Here is a 2433-nt window from a genome sequence, read left to right as displayed (position 1 = left end):
TCCAGGACAGATGAACCCCGCAGGACCAATATTAAGAGTAGCCATACCAGGAGGGGAAGGGGTGGTAGAGGGAGATAGGGGGACCTGATCACAATTATCTACTATACCCACCTCCCTGGGGGGATGGACAACAGAAAAGTGAGTGAAGTGAGATCTCAGTCAATGTAAGACATGAAAAAATAATAATAATTTATAAATTATCAAGGGTTCATGAGGGATGGAGAGTGGGGGAGGGAAAAATGAGTTAATACCAAGGACTCAGGTAGGAAAAAATGTTTTGAAAATGATGATGGCAACAAACATACAAATGTGCTTGACACAATGGATACATATATACATGGCAATAAGAGTTTTATGAGCCCCCAATAAAATGATTTTTTTTAAGATATGAAAAAATAGTAACAATATGTAGTCCATCAAGGATTCATGAGGGTAGGAGGTTAGGGGAGGGAGGGGGACAAAAGGGGAGCTTATACGAAAGGCTCAAGTAGAAAATGTTTTGGAAATGATGATGGCAACAAATATACAATATGCTTGATACAATTGATGTATGGAATAATATAAGAGCCCCAATAAAATTATTTAAATAAATAGATTGCTTTAATCATAAAAAAGAAAGAAAATGTTTGCCTTAGACTTTTGGTAGATATACTTTATCATATGAAGTGAAATTTCAAAGATGGTCTTCTCATCATCATTTGCCAAGAGTGCTGTTAGCTGTGAAGCTTTCTGTTTCTTTGATTCTTTTTCCGAGAGTTCTGCTTTAAATCTCTACCCTGCATGGGCTTGCAGCCATGCTGTACTTAAAGCAGCATGGTCCCCCTTCACTCCAGACCATCACAGAGTTGGAAACAGGACTCAGAAAACAGTGTTCAGATATGAGCCCTAATGTAAACGGTGTGGAGGGATTTGGCTACAACTCCTTCCAGGGTTAACCTGGAAGTGACATGAAACTCAAATTCACAGAACTAATTCTGAGAATTAAAAAAATGAAAAGTACATGTGGGATATAACTCTTAGCTAATAAGAAGCATTCCGCAGAGCTCATCCAGCCTGGCATATTGACCAGTATCTTTACCACGTTATTAGGACATATATGTGCTTTGGTAAACATCAAACTAAAGGTTGTCCACATAAATGACATAGATTATAAACTTAGCTAGCCAAAGGTACCTGTTGGCTTATCTGATCCCCACCACAAAGCTGAAAAGTATCCGCTCAACAGATCTTTCTGTGCCAGGGCTTTTGGGGTGAGTTAAATGTGGTGATCATTATAATACCATGTAATCATTGCCCGCCATGTGAGTAATCACTCAGGAAGGGTATTTCATTTGTTTTCATTACTGTTATTATTTAACTAGGTGGAGACATTATGTTCTTTCAGGTCAAGTAATTTGATCTTTCCTAGACTTTGAATGATGTGTGTGTATGGAGTGAATTGTGTGATAGGAGTCACAGCCCTAGAGGGAGGCCCCCTCTCTCTCTCTAAGAATGTTTTTCTCTATAAACATTGAGTTGTTGAGTTATCTCCCCTTTACAATTGTGATGTATGAAAGAGTAACACCCATAGTCATCCAGTTGCCTCCAATGTGAAGCATCCCCATGGGAGAGAGCAGAACTGCTCCATAAGTTTCCAAGGCTCTTCATAGGAACGACTTCATCTGTTTCCCACGGAGTAAGCTGTTGGGTTTTGGACCACTGACCTGGGCTTAGCTGCCCAATGCTGAATCCAGTGGATGAAAGCGTTGGCAAAATTAACTAGCAGGTCAAATGGTTCATAGCATAACTACCCTGATATGCAACATTGGAGGTTCAAACCAATCAGCTGTTCTGTAGAAGAAAGATGGGACTGGGTGCTCCCATAAAGATTTACAGCCTTGGAAACACTATGGTTGTGATGAGTTGGAATTGACTTGATGGCAATGGATTTGGTTTGAAGGTATATTATAAATAGTATATCAACATTTTTATTTATGAATATATTCCCTTGGTCATATCAGGTAAGGATAATATAATCGCTCCTGTTCATTTCACAAACTTTGTAATCTTGTTTATATTGCTTCCTTCAATCCTCCAAAGAAACCTTTTGAATGAGAAGGGAGAAGGATAATCTATATGTCAGGAACATGATTGAGCCCAGTGAGATAAATCACAGGATGTCATTCACAAGATTCTTGATACATCATTAAACATTCCATGTATATTTGTGTTAGTGATCCTCTACATTATCATCTCCCTGTGAGATGTGGGGAGGCTTGAGAATGAATATTGTTTTGTTACAGTGACGAAAACTTGAGCAGCCTAGTTAAAGGTATTTCTGTTTAATTGTGTTCATTAGTACTTTCAAATATCAAAGTAGTTCTTTGCCATGCTATATAAACTCAAAGTAAACTCACTGCCATTGAGTTGACTCCAACTAATGGACTGAGTAGA

This window comes from Tenrec ecaudatus, chromosome X (assembly GCF_050624435.1).
Source record: "Tenrec ecaudatus isolate mTenEca1 chromosome X, mTenEca1.hap1, whole genome shotgun sequence".
Lineage (NCBI taxonomy): Eukaryota > Metazoa > Chordata > Mammalia > Afrosoricida > Tenrecidae > Tenrec > Tenrec ecaudatus.
This window is presented reverse-complemented; position numbering follows the sequence as displayed.